At 44.8% G+C, this 22,380-nt stretch overlaps 1 protein-coding gene across 8 annotated transcripts in view; it reads left to right on the forward strand.

The window, feature by feature from the left end:
* The window catches only part of MICAL3 (microtubule associated monooxygenase, calponin and LIM domain containing 3), a 165,777-nt gene that overhangs the window by 8,200 nt on the left and 135,197 nt on the right, over positions 1–22,380 (forward strand). For 2 of the 8 annotated variants that reach the window (XM_032443654.1, XM_032443679.1), the window contains exon 1: positions 6,225–6,494. The exons of 1 other annotated variant lie outside the window; for it this stretch is intronic. The gene's annotated coding sequence lies outside the window, so the exon portion shown is untranslated. Of the gene's footprint in view, positions 1–6,221; positions 6,495–14,216; positions 14,236–22,380 lie in introns of those variants that run through there. 5 more of the 8 variants (XM_032443705.1, XM_032443715.1, XM_032443641.1 and 2 more) reach the window with 4 other exon arrangements.

The raw sequence follows: 22,380 nt of genomic DNA on the forward strand, positions 1-22,380 counted from the left end.
GTGCATAAGATGATCACGCGATTTAACAGTTCTGCCTGCCCCGGCTGCACTCACAGTTGGGTCTGTCAAGCTCAGTGACTCAAAGAAATGAGCTGTCATTAGCTCTGAAGAGCCAACACACTAAGAAAACAATTCTCCATTTTCAGCAGTATCAACAAAACTGTTTACCAAGTTCCAAAGAGTTATATTTTTGGCATCACTGTGGCCTGATTTGGCCTGTTGAACATTACTTATGAGTAAGGAGGAAAGAACTTGACTTGCCTCTCCGTTATAAAGCAGAATTTGTATGGTTGACAGCTAAAGAAAAACAAAGCAAACCAAGTTTTTTTGTGTGTTTACCTCATCTGATCTGCGGAGACAATGACTATGAAGCCTGCTGACTTCCATTGGAGGGATGTGTACCATCTTGTTTTTAAACTGTGTCTCTGTCTCTCAGAACAACCAGAACTTGAGAGACCCAAAAGGAAAAACTTCTACATCTAGTTGTAAATGGCCTGTTCAGAGACATACGTGGCTGTGGAGAAGTTGGAAGGCCTCAAGCCTTTTTGCTAAGGGTGGAATTTCTGTCACAGAGAAGCCTTCTCTCTGTCATTTGGGGCTATGTTGGCTGCAGCTCTGCTGTAGTCTGTAGTCTCTTTGACATCGAGTATTGGATAGGTTTTCTGAAGGAATCACAGAATTGCAGATATTTCCAGGAGTCAGTTTGGAAATAGATCTCCCTCTGGGGGAGGCTGCAACCACCCTTTTTTTCCTGCTGTCATGCTGTCTCCTCGCTGTGCAGATGTGGTAAGGGGATAGCTGCAGCTAAGGCTGGAATCTGAGCCTGGTGGCAAGTTGAAAATGCTGCTAAGGGGCGTGAGATCTTCACTCAGATTCCATAAAAATGGCACTGCTGGAAAAGCTACCATCTTCAAACAGCCATGACCAGATGGTAATGCGGGCTGCAAAGCTTAGGCTGGAAACAATAACCATGGCAGCGCTGACTTCATCCTGGCCACTGCCTCTGAAGGGCAATGTGGAAAAGAGTGAGAGAATAGAAAGCAACAGTGGTAAAGCAAATAGCCTAATTAATCATTCATACCAAGGATTTATACAGTATTTTACTAAGCCGAAGCACTGTGCAAAACATTAGCTGATTAACATTAATTAATAATTCAGGTAATTAAGTGAAATGGAATGAAAATTGTTAGAGGAAGTGTGGACTATGAAAGCTTCCTGAAATGATGAAATGATTTTGCTGTCTTTGATGGAAAGAAGAATGTATTTCTTTAGGGTTGCAGTGTGTTCACCGTGGGTGCAATTATTGCAGTTTTAATAACCACCTGCTTAAGTTCTGTAGAATAGGAGATGACACGCAGCATAGCCAGCTCTATGTTTCGGTGCAGAGAATTATGACCAGCTTCGGTAAGAAATCTTACTCCTTCAACTGCTCACTAGCAAGATTAATTTCTTGCACATTCCTTTGCAAAACTTAGCATTTTCCATTGCAGGAAAATAGGGCATGGCTATATATCTACTGCTTTATCTTAAGCAGTAGGGAAAGATAAAACTGTTCTGTCAAGATACTGCAAGTGAAAGCTGAGTTTTTTAAGGGCAACGTCATTCTCCTGCAGTAAGAAGATAGGAGTCTTTGGCAGAGAATCACTGTGCAATTGGATTCCTGGCTGTGACGTATTTAGGCTTTCATTATCGCCTGCTGCCCACACATATGTGGCATAAACTCCTCAGAGAACCTGTGAAGAAATGCATCTTTAGTTGGCTGACCTGGATCACTTCTTTGTTGATGAACCCCCAAAACTGCTGGAAGAAGTGTTTCAGGCCAGGCCAGTGTAGCCTCAGACTGAGCACAAAGCATTGATTTCCCACATTCAAAGGCTCACATATTGTAAGGTGTAAGTTGGGTTTTCAATGTACGTGCAACTTGATAACTTGGTATCTTGTACAAGTACAATGCAAGCAATTGGTGCTGCAGATAAAGCCAACAACTCTAGGAAAGCAGAGATTTAATAGACTGCTAATTGCTTTGATACCTTTGCTACCTGTCTTATAAAAGACTACAAGTCTGTGTTTCCTTATGACCTGGGATACTGTCACTGTAAGCAATGAAAGCTATTAGACCTCCTTTTTTTCCCCCTTTTTCCTCTGCCCAGTTCTCCTGGGGATGGACAGTCCTGGCAGTGAGACCTACACCAGGCTTTTGCCTTTTGTTTTCCTGTACTTGACTCTTGGCACAACTCAGAAGTTTTTAGTGTTGTGCTTCCACAATCACATGCTAAAATATTTACACAGCTGTCTGCTGATAGAAAAGGGGAGAGAGAGAAAATTAGCTCTTCCGTTATTTGAAAAGATTAATATAAAAACAACCAAGCAAACGAACAACCAAAACCAACAAAAACAAACCCACAGCCAAACAGGGTTTAACATGGGTTAATCACAGAAAATCTTTAACTTGCTCTGCTTCTCCACCCTCTTTTCTTTCCCCCATGTTCTTCATCCTCCTTCTCTCATGCATCCCAACCCACTCTTTCATACTTCTCTTAAAATACTTGTGAGTTAAACCCTCCCATGGGATTCAGACGCCCGTGGGACTGTGTTGCCCACCTGTGTTCACTCAGCCTGCTCCCAGCGTACAGAAATAGGACCAACTCCTACAGGCCATCATTAAGCATTCTTTGGGCAAATTATGGTCTGGAGTTGGTGGAAGTTCTGGCAGAAGGACTGCAAAACTAATTACATTCATCCTCCAAGAATATAGATTGGATGGTGATGAGAGATGAGAAAATACTGCCTAGAAAGAAAGCCCATTAATAAGTGAGATCTAGATGTGGGGAAGAACAGTTGATTGAATTATTTATAATGCTGTTATAAAATTGTTGAGTTGCTGAGCTCTCCAGAAACCCATCAATAACAGGCATGAGCATAACTGCAGTTAATAAGAGTATAGACAAGCAGGAGCAAGGATCTTCATGAACATCAGATATGGAAATGTTTTGAGGGAAAAATAAATAAATAAATAAAAAGCTTTGCATATTCCCATTGCTTAGCATATAATCTATTTTAGTGAGGTGGTAACATAGAATAGCCTTGAAATCTCACTCTGAGTTTTACCAGCGATGCACCACAGATTTTCAAGCAAAAACAGAGCGAATGTGTTCCCCTCTTTTAAAAATAGGAAAACTGCATAGATGCTTGCTGATAAGGCTGAGTGTAGATCACAGTGGAAAAAATGAAATGGATGTGAAAAGAAAAACATCTGGAGAGGGACACTACGAGCAAAATTGAACCTCAGTATTTAGATGGACAATAAATCTTGTCCCACGTTTTGTGTCAGAGTTATCTAATTAGTGACTGATGATGACAGTACTATAAGAGATACTTCATTGCTGTGTCTGGAAAATTGAACTTGTCAAACCTTCAGTGGCTAGAAAAAGGAAAAGTGAAAAGGCCAACAAGATCGTTTTCCACTGTGACATCTCTAAATCATATGCACGCACTCCCACTGCAAACAATCCACTCCCTGCCTACACGCATAAACACACTCCCTGCCTTTATCCTGCTCTTGGACCACACACGCATCTCTCCATTTCATATCAGCCAGCCCCCTCCTTCAGACACAAGGACCCCTTCTCTGAACTGTCTTCTCAATGACAGGCTTGTTTCCACCCTGATCCACCTCATTTGTGGGCTTCTTAAGGGTTTATTGCTGTCCTCAGTCATGAACTCCAGACAAGGCAGTCCTTTCTGTGAGAGAACTTCACACCTAGGAATGTGGTTTGGACATTTATAGACAAAAGGACTTTCATGTTGCTGCTCCTGTTGCCTCTTAAACTTAAGGAAGAATGAATGCGCCGACGTTAGCCTTCCAGCTCAGTTTAGGTGAAATCTGTGCCCTCCTGTGGATGTACATTTAATTCTCTTTTTGTTTATGGTTGAGACTGAGATGCGTAGGCATTGGCCTGGACTCAGCAGTCTGAATGTCATTTCCAGCCCTTTAGCCTCTAAAGCTTTCTGTTTGCAAAATTAGTCTGATGAGGCGACTGATGAGAAAATGGTGCTTATTAGCTGCTGTCATTTTTATACCCTCCTCTGAGAGTAATGGTACAACAGCCCTCGTGATCCCATTAAATACTTCTAGCTACTGCTCAGGCTGTGAGAGGATAAAGCTGCAAACAGAAAAGGCTTCTCAATGCTGCAGGCCAAGTCCAGCCACCTCCTCTCCCTGACATCCCTCTGTGACGTTCATTACTCAGCACTGTTCCCTCTCAGAATTGCCTTCTTCGGGGGACAGCTTCATTTTGAGTGGCTTTGTGCTGTCACACCCAGAGGCAGCAAGTCTTTTCCACCAAGCCAAGCATAAAAATGTTGGTACGTGTGTGTGTGTGTCAGCAAGATAGATATATCTAATTATATCTACCAGCTAGTATTTCCCCTATGTAACATTAAGCATGCAGTTCAGTTTCTGATTTTATTGCATTCTCATTTAAAATTACTGAAGAAGAGACCATAAAGTGGCCATTATAACATGGGTTTTTATTACATGCTTTCATATTTTTTTTTAGTGAGTTTATATTTGTATGGAGCCAGGTGCTTATAACTCTGGGCATACCCATAGCTTGAACAAGCCTCTAAGCTGCCATGCAAGGACTGGGAGGGGATGCTGTTAAAGCACAGCATCTGCAATGTGCAGGCACCAGACTTACTGGGACTGGCTCTAGATGGGCTTAGCTGCTTTGCAGAGGCACTTTTCATAAAGCAGTATTTCAGCACTGTTGTGTTTGCCAGAGGCAAAGAAGAGTAAAATAAGTTTGTTATTGTTGTTGTTGATTTTTTTAGCCTACTCACAGATTTTGAATCTCGTTCAGTGCACTCTAACCTGTCTGGCTGATACTGCTGTTCTGAGCTGGTCTTGTCTCTGCTGCTTCCCATTATATTGGGGTAAAAAGGTATTTAATACACTGTCATGACGGGATCTTTAATATTTGGAATTTGGCATCTAGAGACTTGTCTTTGTCTAGCAAATGGTGATAAGCTACCGTCAGGAAAAGTTCAAACAATCTGAGTTAAAAGTGAGGACAGGAAATTTAATCAAGAGAACAAATGCGTGGGTTTTAACTTATGCATATTTGTTTCTGTCCGTACCACCTACGTGCACACAAAGCTGTGTTTGTTACTGTTGTCCTGAGAGAGGAAATCCATTACCTTGAAAGAAGCACTTGGCATTAGTAGAGAATAATAAGGAAAGCAACGAAGAACTGTTACCAACATTTTATTAAGAAGGTGAGATAAATAATCTCATGTAAACAAGTGGTATTATTTAACTATCCAAAGATTTGCTTTCCAAAACAAACCTGAATTGCTCATCGTCCAGCAAAGTAATGCCTGCTCTGTGGTCCTGACTTCTCTACAAAGAACACAGGGTCTGTAGGTCTCTACTGCTGTAGGCTGTCCTGTCATATTACTATTAATGTCAATGCTGTAATAGTAGTGATTAAAACAAGTAAAAAACATCAATATTAAGCCTCAGAAGGGATCACATCCAGATTTTTCAGCTCAGGAGACATGAACAAAGGATCTCTCCCTGCTCTGCAGCTTTGCTGTAGCTGTGGATGGGGCCTCACAGACACACTTGCTCAGAGTCGTGTTGGCAGGGAAAATCTTGGCAGAGAAAAACCCCATTACTGCCTCAGCTGTTCATTCACCTGCTGAAAGGGACAGAATGATCTCCCTCCATCCTAGCTGTTCTTCAAATACTGGTGAGCATGTGTTGCCCTGGGCAGCCTGATCTAGTGGGTGGCACAGGGGGGTTGAAACTGGGTGGGCTTTAAGGTCTCTCCCAGCCGAAGCCATTCTGTGAGTCTATAATTCAGTGATGCTCAGATGTTTACCAGAACAAGGTTGCTGTTTTCCTGTTTTCACATGACACAGTATTTCCCAGAGGAAGTGACAGGCTCTCGGGTTTGTGCCAGCTTCTCTATACCATACAAATGAGACTGACAGGCGCCATAGAGCTCCACGAGGGGAGTAACCCAAAGTGTGTATATGGGGATGAAATGCTCTGTGTGACAGAGCCTGTTTTAGGTGCTGGGGTCCTGCCTCTTCCAGAGGATGCCTCAGAGGAAGGGGTAATGCATGCTCTCCGTGCTGTTGCCTCTGCTACCAGGCCGCAGGAGACCACTGCTCCGTTACCACAGCAACAGTGACGAAGTGGCAGTCGGAGCCATCATCGCACCATCTCCCCAGTACCCTGCGAGATGCACAGAAGGAGCTTTGCATCCCAGACCCCGTTTCTTTCTTAGTTTTTTAGTTCATCCTGCAAGCCTAGTAAAAGAGCAAATTGTTTGAGCAATCTGAGAACCTTATGTGGAGCCAGGGTACGAGGGAAGCGAGGGAGCTCTGCTCTGGGTGGCAGCTGTGGCACAGGTGGGTGAATTGCCAGCACCCGTCGGGGAGGAGCTAGACTGTGCCAGGAGAAGGTGACCTTACAGCCATGCTCTGTGAGTACTGACCCAGCTGGCCTCCCCCTCCTTCTGCTGAAAATGTTACTTATTGTTTGATACTATGATATTCTGGGTTTTCCTGTTTGTAAGGGGAGGAATTTTCTTTTGTTCAAGCACTTTTAAATAGTCCTCATTCAAAATCTGCAAAGGGGCTGCTACTAGATTTTCTTTTCCTGCAGTCCTGCAGGAGCTTCAGAGTTAGCTATTTGCGGTGGGTTTCTCTCTTACTGGCACCCAGGAGGCTCAATGAAATCTGCATGGCAGCATCTGCAGGCTGCAGTCATAGCGGCACAATGGGTACCTTAATGCACTGATACCAGGTCTTGCATTCTAGCCAGCTGATATGGTACTATCCAAAGGTCAGCTGTTTCATTCAATTCCAGGCTTTTTTGTACACACTTACTTACTTGTTTTTGTTCAGATTAGGAATTTAAGCAGTAAGTAAACCAAATGCTGCTTGGAACAGGTGCAGAGAGAGTATTCTCTGTACATAGGATAGAGTTACAAACAGGTGCAACAGATAAACTGCTGATTAAAAAAAAAAAAAAAAAGATTATATTGGCAAAGATCCACCACACTCCACTGTAGAACATGGATATCATAGGCAAGCATACAAACAGACAGTAAGCAAACATAGAAAGGTCATAGGTGAGATCTTTCTAGTATAGCTAATGATAGGCATCTCTAGATTCATTATGGCTACAGAGCATCAGTTTTAGGATTTTATCTGAAAAATATTACTTAATCCCAAGATCTCTGTGAATATGCTGCTTTGTAAAAAAAAATTATGTAAGAAAAAAGAAATCAAATGGATCTCACACTGTAGTTCTGAAATTCTGATCAAACTGCAAACCACTCACATGGAAGGGGATTTTTTTTCTTCAGATGAACTCGGTGCTTGTTCTGTTCCTCAGCCAGACAGCAGCACTGGGGCATCTGTAGCTGTAATCTCATTAAGGCTATTAGGCTGTGCTTGTGCTTGTGTTCTGTTGCTGGCACAGACTTAGGCAGAGAGATGATCCTCAAAGCATAGATGGCTCTCACAGTTGAGAGGAGATGGGCTGCATTCTTTTTCATAAGGTTAGAAAATATTACTGCTCTGACTTTGGAAAGGTACCATTTGCAACCCATCCAGAAAAGCAAATAGTGACAGGCCCGCGCAGTCCGTGCACAAAAGGGAAATTTATGAACGTAGTTTCTGTTTGTGCTAATGGGAGTCACATGTGTAAGTTCTCCACACAATGAAGGCAGAATACACTCCCTTCAGTGTGTAAACAGCATAAAGATGGGCCTGTGTGAGTGTTGGCATGGGATGCTGGAGTACAACAAGAAAAACAGAAATCAGAAATGATTTATTTGTTCATTTTTCCACCCGAAGAACCAGTTCTGTGTTCTGCTTTGTTCACTCTGTTGCAACTAACACAAGCACTGTATCTTTCACTGGTTTGGAATATTTCTTCAGATTTGAAAGTATTTTGATGCTAAGAGATGTCTCTTTTCATTCAGTTTTACTGAATTACTTTTCATTATAATGCCTTAGGTTGTTGTAAGTACCTGTTCTTCCTTTTTTTTTTTTTTTTTTCTGGCCTTCTTGCCTCACTCAGATATTAGCAGATAGTTCTGTTCCTTTTCAGCAGTGGAGGTTAAGTATTTCTGCATGTAACAGGATTTCCAGCCCCTCTGTGAACTCTGCACATGTAGACCTCCTGCACATAAGCCAGTACCGGTTTATGTCATTCCTACATGAGCCTGGGGAAGCAGTCTTTGCTGAATGAATGCCAGTGTACCACACAGTTCATAAATATGTAAAAGTAATGGGCCCTATCCCAACAAGCTTAGATTCAGAAACATCTAGCAGATGTTCTGGCTGTGGGGGAGGACAACAGGAGATGAATAAATACAATACTGCAATAACAAATACTTTGTTGATGAAACTGTGCATAAATTAGAATGACAAACACACCCTACTGGGACTTTGACCTATCCATAAAACAACATAAACATGTTTTATTAATAGTAGTTCCACGTTTTCAGGATCAATAAAGTGACTTCATTGATTTACTTTCCTCTTACTATTAATACTTCTGTAAACAGTGATGAATTTAGATGGCACATAAGTAGAGTTTTCTTTATAGTTTGCCAAAGGATAGGTCTAATAGTACTTGTTAAACAGTAAGGCTCTCAACCCCAGAGCCTTCTGCTAAAGAGAGCCTAACCATGAGTAAGTTACAAGCTTGAAGAAGACTTGCAGACTTGTTTGAGAATCAAGCCTGTTGGTTATTTCTTGGCAACACAAGGAAGCTGCTCTATACAGCTTGGTTAAAGGAATAAAATGATGTTGCTTTAAAAACAAGTACACAAAATATGCCTTGGGCTAAACTCAAAGTGTTAAATGTGCCTTCTAGACCTTAACACGCTATGCCAAAGAAACCATTTCCAGGGGGAGCCCTGCCCAGGCAGCTCTTATGCAGGACTGGTGTAGCCCAAATTAGCTCAAGAACCAATTATATGTCTCAGTGATGACATCACAGGCCTTTCTTTCCATTGTGCTTGACCAAGATACATTTAAATCCATTTTTCTAGTCCTTCCCAAGGGCTTGCTGTATTAAAGGAAGTGCTGTATTTCTTGAGTTTTCGTTTATTAATTGCCAAAAAATTATTAATTTGGCAATGGTTGTCTTTTTGTATATATACATTTTCCTAATTGAAGGTGATCTTGCATGTCTTTATAGATCCAAGTGTTGTTGTTCTATAAGGATCCATGAAGTCAAACTCATCTGGGCTACTCTTCGTGGCCCTCAGTGTCCTGTGCAATGCTCCCAAATACTGTCTATACTCAACACTCAGCAGATCTTCATGTAGCCACAAGGAAACTGTCCTTACTGGTTCCTACCTGAATGTGCATTTGCTTAGCATGAAGGATTAGGAATGTTTTTCTAAATGCTCAAAATTTGCTGGCTCAATAGTCTGGCTTTTTATTTCCCTGTCAAACCAGAGGAGTGTTTACTGAGGGAAGCTTTCACTTTTTCTTGCTGATCCACAAAATAGCTTTTCTAAGTGAGTGAGGCTTCTTTTCCTTTATTGAAATACATTTGGAATTCAGCTGCAACCCCTATCATTCAACTTCATTCAAGATTAGCGTGTACTTGCGTGTTCAGGGGTGGCGGAAAGGGTTAAATAGCTTCATTTTATAAAGATTGCAGTTATTCAAATGCTCATGCAATAAATAACCACTGGCATCCAAGAGGATGTTGGGTATTCGATGACCTCTGCCTTGTATTTCAGGCACAAGTCGAACACCTGTGTTATTGCTTAGGGATTAAGCTCTTCATATTTTTCCCAGAAGCTGATTCTTCCTACTAACAGCTGCAGCTAACACAGAAGACAACAAATGTTAAGACTTCTGTAGACTGGACTTTCTCTGCCGACCCTCAGCTTCTTCTGGAAACATTTATTTTGGAAACATTCAGCCACTGGTTTGTGTACATATTGCTTTTACACAAAGCAAATATGCCTTAGGAATCCAAATAGAAGTGAGCATCAGAAAATAAGGCAATATAATCAATCCGTCAGGGAGATCCCCAATGAAATTGCCTGCAGCAGGCAGCAATTTAAATGCAGCGACTTTTAGCAGAAACACTTCTGTACAGGAGATAAGAGCTGTGGCTAATGGAGAGAATTTCAGATGCTTCAGTGCTGCTTTGGTTTCATGTTGTTTTCCTGACTCTTATAAATTTACATCTATGTGGAAAGCACAGGAAACCCTCTAGCACTGCAAACATTGTACTAAGTTGTTATATAAATAGAAGGCATGTTTGCAGAACACAGCAAGTGCTTCTCCTGTTCGACGTAATGGTGGTAAGACCTCAACTGGAAACACTTGGCCTAACTGAGAGCCTCAGAATGAAAACTTCGAGTATCACCAGAGGTCTCACAATGTAGCCTAGGAAGACAGATAAGAAGAAATGGGATTTACTTCTGGAGAATGTTAATAAAAAGTGACTTGATAAGTCTCTGTGCACTTGAAAGGCTGCTGCAAAGGTGAAAGGAATGATACTTTGTCTGTGATGGGTAGACTAAGAAGTAGATTCAGATTATGGTAAAAGAGATCCAGGTTAATCACAATGGAAAACCTAAAGCAAAAAGAGATAATCGTGAGAGCAGAACAGCTTGGGTAGATCTTGGTGTTTTCAGCCTTGGAGGTCAACCAGGAGTTGCAGCTGACCTTATTCAACCTCTAGTCATTTATTTTAGAAACTGAATATTAAAAGAAAATCAGGCCCTGTTTTTATATATTGATTTTTCAAAACGGAGTACTGTGCCATAACGTGACCTTACTTGGAGCAGCAGCAGCTCTCTGCCTTTCAAGAACTCAGCCTTGAACCACAGTATTTTCCCTCTGGTTTGGTTTGGGATTACTGCCTCGACTGCTGGTCAGCTCACCCGAGGCACCGTTTTGTAGTGCTTGCAGGCACTCATTCACAGAGAATCACCGCTTTGCTGGGGCAAGGTGATTGTTATCTAGCCCAGTGCTAAGCAGCAGAGCTGTAAAAGCCTCAGGGAAGACACAGCAATGGGCTCACCTTGAACACTGCAAGCCTGGAACATCAGTATTCTACTAGGCTGAGGTGCAGTATTTCAGCTTTCTGAGCTTTTTTATATGGAGTAACCCTATTTTGTACTGATCTCGCAGCCCCTTGTTCTTGTGTGCTCTCAAGGGTGTGTTTTATTAGCCTGAAGTTCTCTCTGGTATTGCTTTCCACCCTCCTCCCATTCTGAACACCACGTGCACACAGTAAAAAGAGACACGTAAAGGAAGCACAGTGCTTTGTTTTTGCTTTAGTTCTACTTGTTTAAAGTCTTCCTCTTACAGTGCATTGTGAAAACTCCTCTGGGAATATGACAGTGTAATGATGCAAATAACCCTGTCATATGACTAAGGCTCTCTGTTGCTGGATTCCAAGACAGCAAAGCAAAACGTCTAACAAGTCTTGCTGTGGATGCCATAGACAGCTTCATTCTGAGTGCAGATGGCTCTTCAATTCCCTAATGGGAATTATTGGGTCCTTATTAGCATTTTACAAAGATTACTGTTAAACTGACAGCCCTCCTGATTGTTCAGAGGCCAAGTGCTCAGCCAGTAATCAATGGACACACCATAAGCATTGACCTCTCTGAGAGCATTTAAAGTAGTATTCCCTACTGTGAACCCTCTCCTCCACCTACTTCCATTTTCCCATATTCTAACAAATAATAATCTAACGCATCCTCATCTCACATCCTCATAGGGAAGGAAATGTTGATTATTTGGTTATCAAGTTAGTAAGAGCTGCTGCCTCACCTGCAGGGAACTACTACCCCACTAACCATGGTTGCTTTCAAAGGCAGGAATATTCATTGATTCAGGTGCTACTGCCATTTGGTACTCACACATGTATGAACATATGCATCCACTCAGGTGAGAACAGTCATCTTAGCCAGATTTTCCACCACGTAAGCTGACTCAGCGGGTTCTCTAGTGATTGCAACGGGTAGCTCTAATTTCTACGCTCATGGAAACTCCATCAGTAATTAGAGCGGGTTGAGCCAAGTTTGTATCAGCTGAAGGCTTTCCTCCATCTGTTCTCAGGCAGGGATATAGATAGTGATTTGGGAATTGTGCATTTCAGGTTGATATTTGTTGCACCACACTGTAGTAAGAATTTCCACAGCCACGCCATGAGCTCATTTTGTGCATCTTTTGTGAATGATATCCATTTTGTTTTGGGTCATGTTATTGCAGTACCTGACTGCTTTTCATGTCAAAATCAAGCCCCACATCGTTAATAGGTTGTGAAGATCGAACCTTCTGTTAAGGTAGAGTTGCTGCTAGTCCAGATGTAGAACAGTTAATAAGCAGTAGTTTCTGAGACCATTTAGAAGCGTGCCTGTACATACAAACCTACATACTCGTATATTACACATTTATATGCTCTCCTCAGTACCTTTCTGAAGAGTAAGATTTTCTCATTTCCCTGCCCATTACCCATGCTGTTATCTCAGAGTCACTCAAGGGACTGAGGTCTTCTGAGTTAATTCAGTTAGGGAAGAGAATAACTCAATTGCTTGAGCACGTGCAGAGAAAAGCAACCAGGCTTGTGAGGGACCAGAAAACATGAGTCATGAGGAGTGGGAGCTGGGGCTGCTCAGTCTGGGTGAGAGGAGGCTTAGGGGAGACCTTATCACTCTCTAAAACTTCCAGAGAGGAACTTGCTAGTAGGGTGTTGGCCTCAGGTGACAGGTAATAAGGCTCAGGTTGCTCTAGTGAGGTTTGTATTGGATATCAGGAAGGATTTCTTTACAGAGAGGTGGTCAGCCATTGGAGCGCACTGCCCAGGGAAGTGGTGAAGTCCCCATTCCCGGAGGTACCTGAGCTGTGTGGATGTGACACTGAGGGATTAGCAATGGCGCTCGGTATGTCAGGCTGATGGCTGGACTTGCTCTTGGAGGTGATTTCCACCATAGGCTGTTCTGTCACATAAGAACCAGCTGACAGCGGCTGACAGAGCCCAAGCTTACACTGTTACTCTGTGACAATGGAGCCAGGCATCCACTTGACGTAATTCTCTCGGTCTCACACACGCGAGCAGCGATCCAAACAGGGGGCGTTGCCATGCCCACATCTCTAAGCTTCTCCCAAGCCAACCCCAAACACAAATATATTTAGCTCTTCCTCGCTGTGCCTTTATAAGCTCCTCTCCAGCCATGGCAAGCTCTGATCCACACTTTCCTCCCACCCCACGCGGCGGTTAATGAAGCCCGCGTATGGCCGTGAGGGCAGCGTGCAGTTACAGCCGGGAGGTATCTCGGTTTGCGGGCGGACACGCGCACCACAACGGTTGCCGTGGCGCGCTCCCGCGGCGCCTTCCCGGTGTCTTTAAGCGGCGGCGCCTCGTCCCCGCCCCCTCCCTTCCTTCCTTCCCCATCTCCGCTCCGCCGGCTTTGGCGCGCCCCGGCCTCGCCCCGCCGCGCGGCCAATGGGCTCCGGGCCTGTTTGATTCTAGAGCGGGGAGCGAACCATCGCCGCGCAGCGCGGGGGGGCTGGGGGCAGCTCGTCCCTTTGTGGCTGCGCGCGGTGCCCGACTGCGTGCTCGTTTTAACCCGTTCGGAGCTCCGCGTGCCCGGCGGCAGGAGCCGCTGCCCTCCCGCCCACGATACAGCGGGGCGGGAGTTGGGGGCGTTTCTCCGTCCCGCGCTCCTCCCTCTCGGCGCCCTCCGCTCCCGATGCTCGAGGCGGGGCGCTACGGAACGAGGCGCTACGGAGCGAGACGCGCGGGCTGGCAAGGTGTGCGCGCGCGCGCCGCCGCCCCTCCGTCCGCGGCGGGCAGGGCCGAGTCGGGCCGCGCCGAGCCCCGCCGGCAGCGCCACGGGCGGCATGAGGCGAAGGCAAGTGCGGGAGGGCGGCGGGAGCCGGGGCGGGTGTCGGGGACGGCGCTCGGCGAGACGGGGCCGGGCGCAGTGCCGCAGAGCTCCGGGCGCCGCTCGGCACCTCGCCCCGCGCTGTGCCGCAGTATCGCGGCGCGCTCCCGGCGCCCCCGCGGCCGGGCGGGATCTCGCGTTCGGGTTCGGTCCTTGCGGGCTGCCGGCTCTACGTGTGGCTGAGACGCGCTCGGTGCGGGGCATGCGCGCGTTTCTGTCGCCTTTCCCCGTTCCGCCGTTTTGTTCCGACGGGGACTCGGCTCTTTGGGATGCGTTTGAGGTGCGGGAACGCCGAACAAAGCAGCGCGGAGCTCCTTGTGTCCCGCCGCACCGCTCCGCGCTGCCGGAAGCCGGCCCGGGGGCAGGCCGCGCAGGTGGGGTCGGTGCGGGCCGGCGCTGCCCGCGGGACGGGGCGGACGGAGCGATGCTGCTGGAGCCGCCGCGTGCCTCCGCTGCGCTCCTTGCTGCGCTCCTTGCTGCGCTCCTTGCTGCGCTCCTTGCTGCGCTCCTTGCTGCGCTCCTTGCTGTGCCGGCGGGTCCTCTCTCCCCGGCGGGAAGGTTCGGGGACTCAGCGGTTGGTTCTACGGTTCGCGTGGACCGGCCCGTAGTGCTGCAGGGGGTTAAGGGGAAGCTGAGCGTAGAGCCTGGCGGTGGGCTGTCCATGCACGGAGCTGACAGCTCATTGCAGCCCGTCGTAGTTACAGACTGAAAGGGACAAGTTAAAAATCCATACTCCACATTTCATACCTAAACATCCATCTGAATAGTCGTCTTCGTTCTGTGGTCCTGCTAATACTGTCTTTCTTCATTTCTTGCTGAGAATGTGCTTATTCTACGTATTTTTCAATGTCCCGTTTCCAGGGCTTGTGTTTGGGTTGGTTGTTCCGCGCGGATGTGTTTGGTAAAAATAACTGGCTGTGTGGGAATTAACTCCTTTAATCTCAAGAACGTTTCCACCGCTGTGAGATCCCGTGGATGCTCACACGAAACCGGACTTAAGGTTGTTAAATTGAAGGCAACAGTGTTGCTTTAAGCCATCCAGAAGTCCTCTGCGTGCTGATCTGCAGCTGAAAATGAAGAGTTCAGACTGTGGTTATAAAACAGCTACATTTATACGTAGCTTGGAGCTTGTTGCAGTACTTACAGGTAAGAACAGATGTATGTAGGTGCTCACTAGGTGTGCGTTCATTCATATCTTAGTCTGCAATCAAAAGGCGCACCTTGTAGCTAATTGATGGACCTGGACATCTGACAGTCCTTAAAGCAATGGGTAGGGAAACTCCTCTTAAATGCTAATAGAACCATTAAGGTTTTCCTTTTAACCACCACTACAAGTATTTATGAGGAAAACATAACTAATGGTCGCACTGGTGTGAATTACTGGTATCTGAACGTCTGTCTTCAGGAAGTCTGAGTATAAATCCTGTCCTTGCCTAATGCTGTGTGTTAAGAAAGGACTGGTAAGCGGTGTGTGACGGTGTATTCCTGGTGTAAACCTGAACACTGGTGGCCGAGGTCAGAATGACATTTTATTTTAGGCTTGCTTACCTCCGTGGTTTTAGATATCCTGCTTTTAACCTTCCTCTGTTCGCATTTAGGAGCGTTCTGCAAATGTGCCTCCTGAGAAAGCTTTGCTGGTTTGCAGGTGCTGCTCTCCTTCCATAAAGACTGCAGTGCTGTTACTCTTGTGTGAGGGCTTCAGTTACTGGTATGTGCATGCAGAGCTGATGCTGTTCTGCTTTGGGAGAAAGTTGGGGCAATGCTGGTCTTCAGCTAGATATGCTCCTCTCTGCTTGCAGGATTTCAGAATGACTTCTCAGTCACTAGCTTAATCCACTCCTGGATTAACTCTCCTTTTTTATTCCCCCGCCTGCCCAGCTTTGCTCATACAGTGGCTGTATTGCCAGTGTAATCTTAGAGCGGTGAGTGGTATTCAGCGCAGCTCAAGGTAAAGGGAGAGGGAGAACTGTCTGTGCTGGTACTGTCTGTCTTTGTTCCAGATGGCACCACTTCTTGACTGCCCCAGAAAACTGCTGGTGAGAGCAGCAGTGGAGCCTTCGTTGTTGTTACAGTTTTAATTCAGTGCTGTCCCCCAAGAGAAGGCTTAGGTGTTCTGATCCCATTGCAGTCTGGTCAAAGCCATGCAGCATTTAGCAATGTGTACTAGGAATCCATTCTCTGCTGCTTGATATACATCTTAACAGTGTGGGATGGAAACATCCTTCAGCTTACGGTTACAGTTTTCCATCTGAGTAGCTCTCACTCAGGGCTATGATCTGTGGTATCTGAGGTTCTAGCACAGAGTCACTTACACCAGTAAAACACACGTGCTGTCAGGGCTTGTCTTAACCTATTTGATCTCTTGTTATTATGTGGCTGTAACTGAAATGCCAGCTGCAGAGATGCTGCTTGCAATTACAGAAGTGGCAATAAAGCAGTAATGATACTGATCTAGCGTTCATTCTGCTATTTGGAAGAGATGTGATGAGGCGCAAGAGGCAGGCGCTGTTTCTTTGTTAGTAGGGGAGACCAAAATAACAGACAGCAAGAGGTGAGCCAATATAGGCACATCAAATCACCACCCTTTCCTTCCTTTTTCTCCTCCTCCCTCCCAAGCTGAATGACATCTTCTGTTATAATTGTGCAAGGGAGGGGGGAGAAAGGGAAAAACACATTTGGGAGAATGTAAGCATGCACTCTTGAGACTGTGTGTGAGAGATCAGTGTGTAGCCTGGGCTTGTGAAGGGTGTGAAAACATCTGGATTCCAACCAAGCTTTTGGGATGGAGACACTGAATTACTCATCTGTTCCAGCTTTTTCTTATTAATTTTGAGGTACTTAGGGTAGGTAGCTGGTAAGGCATTTGGTTTCTTGATGTAAACAGTAGACTGACATGGATCATAGTTCTTAACCATTCTGTCCATGTTGCCTCTTGAAGAGGCACGGTGATGCTCTTGAGAGTCTTATGATAGAAACTCAGTGCCCTTTTGTAAGACACAGTTGAAGGAGAGGACTATTGCTCACCTCTTTGGACAGCTTCTCTTTTGCTCCCTGCTCCTTTTCAGTTTGATCAAACTGCAGTTTTTTGGCTTGGCAGCAAGAGGAAAATGATGCATCTCTTCATTTTCTGAGGCATTTGTATTGTCTCCACTCAAACACTGCTGGTGTGACTAGGAAAGGAAGTGCAAGCTCTTGCTGTTCTTAGACAGCAGTAAATTAGCAATAGAACCATTTCAATTTCAGGAAAGAGGTGTCAGTTTCATCCCACTATTCTCAAGGAGAATTCATAATTTTCCTGCTAAAGATATTCAATAGCAGCATAGCTTCTTACTGAGGGCAGAAACCCTATTGCTCCAACAGGGATCAGCTGTTTGGAAACTGTTGTTTTTGCAGTAAACAACGTGACAAACTGCACTTCATTTTTTAAAAAGGGCTCAGAGGAAAGCTATGGAAATCATAGGGAAAACCTTTTTACCACATTCCTTTCTCTCAGCCTGTCCTTTCTGCTTTCTCCCCAGATCTTTATCTGGATTATATGTTAACTTCTTTCTTTCTTTCTTTGTGGCATCTCTGAGATATGATCTCTTGTGTCTAGCCGTATGGTTAAAACTAGTCTAGGCTGTCCTTGCTTTGTGTCTGGTTTTCTTTTTGACACTCAACTATTCAAAACAGTGACCACTTTTACTGAAAGAGGTGTTTCTGTTTGCTTGCCATTAAGGCTTTAAACAAAATCATTTCTTTGTGGATCCTGCAGCTACATGCATGGGCTGGTTTTCTTCTTGGTCAGTTTCAGCTGGCATTGAGAGTGGAGAATCTGACACAGTCCCAGCTGTCAGAACTGCTAACCTTCAGGCTGGCACTAAAGCCTCCTTCTTTTCATAGAATCATAGAATGGTATGGGTTGGAAGGGACCTCAAGGATCAACTGGTTTCAACCCCCCTGCCATGGGTAGGGTCACCAACCACCAGACCAGGCTGCCCAGAGCCACATCCAGCCTGGCCTTGAATGTCTCAAAGGATGGGAATTTGTCTCTGCCTTGTTGATCCTGCAAGTGGCAGATTCAGGTGCTGTTCTCTCATCATGGGAGTCTCACAAACACCAATGGAGCTGCCTCATCCTCTGCCTTGAGAACTGGAAGGGAAGTCCTTAGTGCCATCCTCTACCACTGGCTGAACTGCAACAGCTAGACAGTGGGTGAGTGGGCTACTGCACATTGCTAAGAATGCATGAGTCTTTTTGCTGTACTCCCTTATTTCTTTGAAATCACTTCGAATCATCCTGTCCCTTGAGTTGGAGTCAGTGTGCAGGAGGTGTGCTTTCTTCTGCTCCTTGTAGCATACTACGCAGTACACTTCTGGTCTAGGTAGTCTGAAGCTTCTTACTGTACATTACAAAACAAAGCTTCAGTCCTGCAGCTTTCCATTTTCTGTGCTGATTATTTCCACCATTAGGAATGTCTATCTGATGGTTTGGGTCTTTTGCTGTATTTGTCTGCATCACTATTCCAGCTTAATTAAAATCTGGGAAATAACCTGCTTGCTGCATCAACTTCCTCTTTGGCCAGCAGGAAATTGTTCTGTATTACTGCTTTCTGCCCTGCTGTTTGGAAGTAATTCCTCTGAATCTTCAGTGCTTTGAAGTGAGGGAAGGCTTGCAGGGAGCTGCTTGTGGTTGAAGGAAGAGGGCGTTTCAGTGCATGGAAGACTTGTATTAAGAAAAAGTGTCTTCCTTTAAGGCTTTGCCTTAGTTGTATCCTTTATAGTCATGGCTGTGTTATTCTTTGGATTGAGCTTTTTGTAGTGCATCTCAGGAAGTCTTAGGATATAATCCTGCTAATCATCAAGTAACTTTTGAACTGAAGTGACTTAATGGGTAGTGAAAGCAAGTGATCTCCCTTTAAGTTACTGAGATCTCTTCAAGTCCATGGGGAGACTTCTTGCTGGAAGTTGCTTTTTTCCTTAAAAGAAATAAGAGCAGCCTTATTTTTGTGGGATCATATCTTCTTGTCTCTGCCGTGCCAGTAAAAGTCTTGTGGCTGTGCAAGTCCTATCTAACATTGGCATCTTTGTGGTCCTGGTAGAACTGTGTTGGTTCTATTGGGATGGTTTGGAATTCCTTCTTGCCCTTCTCTTAGCCTCTCCAACATGTGGTGTCTACTTATACAGCTGTTGGAGTGAGCTTCTGTTTGGTCAGGTTATGTGAAAAGGACAGCAGAACCTCCTCTCTATTTCTGTATGATACTGCAGCTTGCAAAGATTTGCACTATTTAACACTTGGATTTTTTTCAGGGTTCATTCAAGAAATGAAACTTGAGGCAACAGAAACCAAATTTGGCTCAAACACAGTTAAATCCAGCAACAGTTGGTACCCACCCATATAACAGACTACTCTGGGTCTCCTGCTGGGATGCTTGCAACACCACAGTCTTGTGACTGGCTTTCTCCTCCCTGCTGTGTGGTGATCTGCACAGAAAGATGCAATATTTGCCCAGAACTCTTGCTTTAAGCTGTGAAATGGCAGAATGCTTCACTAATCTTTCTTTGTAGAGCAAAGTTATTTCTTTAGCAAGCCTGTGTGCTCTGTGTATGGTATCCCAGCTGCTATAAACAGAGTTCTGCTTGGTTTTGGAGGGAAAAGCTGCCTTGGATTACCATTAACGGCAAATGGTTTATAGGTATGTGGCATGCTTTTGGTGATTCACTTAGCCAAGGTAAATTGCTAATTAAGTGAGGCTCCCACTGAGAATTCTCTAGAGCTGTGCCTCTTCCTGCTTTGATTGTAAAGAAAGATTAATTCAGAGTTAGCTTTTGTGTATGGTTTCCTTGGTGAGCCTGGGGAGGTCAGTGCTGCATGCCTGGTGTTTCAGGTTTCTTCTGGATCTCTCGAGTGTCACTGGTTTTGTTATGGACTTTCCTGGGAGAGTTAGAACTGCTTGCAAGTGCAGAAAGCATGTTGGAAGACTGAGTATCAGTGATGCATGGTCTGCATCCAGTACTTCAAAACATAGAAGTTTGTGTGAAAATGGAGCAGTTACCCAGAAGATGACAAGCTCAGCAGTTCGTGTTCCTTGAGCTAGTGTCTTACCCAGACAGTAAGTGTTGAGACTTCCTAAAGTCTGAACTATTCCACATGGCAGTTTATGTGCCGAGCCACAGTCTACTGATACTATCATAATATGGTTGTGGTCATGATTGTATTCACTGTGTGGTTCGTGAGGGGAAGAGACTCCTGATCCACATTCCCTCCGGCACAGAAGGGAGATCCTTCTTGTGTGTGCTGCAGGTGAAGCAGGTAGCTCTTCTCATTTCCTCCAGGTCTGCTTGTTTATGTTTTGACTGTTCTTTATCCTCCCATCTCTTTTTGTCCCCTTCCTAGCCAGTGCCTCCCCAAGAGGCAGAATCTTCTGGCCTAGTAGGGCTGAACTTTAGATTCTTTACCAAGTGTTCCTTTTTGTTGCCTCCTCCGACATGTTTTCCTTCCTTTAAGCTGCTGCCCTCTTTTTCTGGTTTCTGGTCTCCCACCCCCTGTGCTGCTTACTGCTCTACCCTTCTTTGATGCAGGGAGGAGAAACTATTGAATTTTGTTAGCAGTAGCTATTAAGCCTTTTTGTAGCAGAGTGATCCATGAGGAACAAATGCAAGAGCAGTGTCTGTCTCATGGACTGCATTAGCTGTGCAGCTTGCTGGATTTTGGGTTTTTTTGGTTGGGGAAGGACGGGAAAGGTATCACTTAATGTTAATTTAAAAATGGCATAGTCTCAGCTGTGATCTAAAACAGCTAAATTGCTTGGGTAGTGTCACTTGAGATGTCTGCTTCCCTTCAGAAGTCTTCTGCTAATGTGCCCTTTTGTGGACAATTGTCTAGATGTCTCATCAGTCTGGAGAGGCTTGTTTTAGTGCTATCTGTACTCTCGGGAGTTTATTTTTAAATAGTTACTGAAGCAACAGTCTTGTAAAATGCTGCAGTGCTAAGATAGAAGGAATTCAAGTGTTTAGTAATCCTCCAAAAGGGGCGGTTGAAAAAATGGCTTACTTTGTTTTTTTCTCTAATGCTAGCTGACAGTACTGGTGAAACTATGTTCTGGGAGAAGACTTACTGACTTCACAAATAGATGGCTTCGTAACTTTATTCTTCAAAATTCTTATACTCTAGTTTAACATCAGTACAGACAGAGTGATGAATGGACACAGCAGCTCTGCAGGGAGGGACTTAGGGGTTCTGGTGGAAAAGCTCAACATGAGCCAGCAATGTACACTTGGGAGCCTGGAAGGCCAATAGTATCCTGGGCTGTGTGAAAATAGGGGTGACCAGCAGGATCAGGGTAAAGGAGGTGACTATCCCCCTCTGCTCTGCCCTTGTGAGGCCCCATCTGGTGTTCAGGCCTGCTGCCCCCAGTAGGTTCAAGACCTATAGGAGAGACTTGACCTGGCAGGACTGTGCTAGCTGGTCTTGGTTGTTCCTTTCCTTGTTGGTGTCACAATGGCGGTGGATCTTGAAGGGACAATTGTGAAATGGACTGGAAATGAAGTGTTGTCAGATGAATGAGTCTGTTGGATTTGAGGATGAATTGCCTTAAAATGCTGTGTTAACTATGGCAATTCAGGAAGCAAGAGTGGGCAGCTGAGCAGGGCCCATCTAACAGTTGTATTAGCTTAAGCTGATTTGACTTTTTTAAAAAGTAGAATTGTGTTTCACTTGCTACAGTGGTAACTGCAAGATTTCTGTTTTAATCTGTGTGACTTAACTGGGTCCTTTGACATGTGACAAGAGAACAGAACAGCCTTCAGACTGTTTGCAAAGTCAGGCATATAATTTGGCTGTATTTAGAAAGGTTTCTTCTCAGCAATATGGACTTGAGGTTTTTCAGTGCTGTAAATAAAATGCTGGGCAGTGCAACACAGTCATCACCTATAGTGTTAATGGTTACACTGCATTGTTTCTTGGGACTTGCTGCTTGCTTCTTTGTGGCGGCAATATCATTGAGTATCTCCAGTGTTGGGGAACCTGAGAACAGGTGATCCAGTTTGCAAATGCAATAATGACTGAAAACATGTAATATTTAAAATGTATTTCATGTCAGTTATGTCACTTCCCTTCCCATTTCCCCAGATAGAATGCACTTTCCACTTGGAGTAGCTCCTGGCATGCAAAATACAACTTTCTTTTCATATATGGGAGTCCATGGTGACTTATGCGCAGCGAAGGCATGCAGGCTCAGTGGAGTTTAGTATGGCAGTAAAATCTTTAGGTGGCAAGGTCATGGCCATGGGATTAACTTGCATTCAGCAAGTTATGGAAAGGTGTGCTCGGTGAACATCTGGCTTTTTATAAGCTGGCAATATTTAGCTCTCTTTTCTGTGAAGGTCTTAAAAATAGTGGTGATATGAACCAATCCCTTCAGCTCTGGGTTCAGAAGGGCTTTTTT

The sequence above is a fragment of the Coturnix japonica genome, chromosome 1 (genome assembly GCF_001577835.2).
Source record: "Coturnix japonica isolate 7356 chromosome 1, Coturnix japonica 2.1, whole genome shotgun sequence".
Taxonomy (NCBI): domain Eukaryota; kingdom Metazoa; phylum Chordata; class Aves; order Galliformes; family Phasianidae; genus Coturnix; species Coturnix japonica.